We start from the raw sequence: 334 nt of genomic DNA, 5'->3' as shown, positions 1-334 counted from the left end.
CCATCCATCCATCCAATCAACCAACCATCCTTCCATCATCCAACCAATCAGTCATCCATCCATCCATTATTTCCAAAAATGGTTTGGTTTTAAATTATGTCAAGAGATCCTCCTTAGAAGGAGCTAAGCTGGATCCAGGCCAGTTTTCCAGGAGTTCTACAATTATTCACCTTTGTTCTCCTCCAGAACCGCAGCTGTCGATCACTTGAGCCAAACGCTTTGTTTGTTTACATGGAGCGCGGACCTGCAGTTCAGACTTCCCTGTGAACAACCGGAGTGAACCCTCTGATACAGTCGGAGCCTTTCCCAGTTTAATCAGTTGTAAACCAGTTGA

Source organism: Nematolebias whitei, chromosome 7, assembly GCF_014905685.2.
Source record: "Nematolebias whitei isolate Nwh7 chromosome 7, NemWhi1, whole genome shotgun sequence".
NCBI lineage: Eukaryota > Metazoa > Chordata > Actinopteri > Cyprinodontiformes > Rivulidae > Nematolebias > Nematolebias whitei.
Note: the sequence above shows the minus strand (reverse complement) of the source record.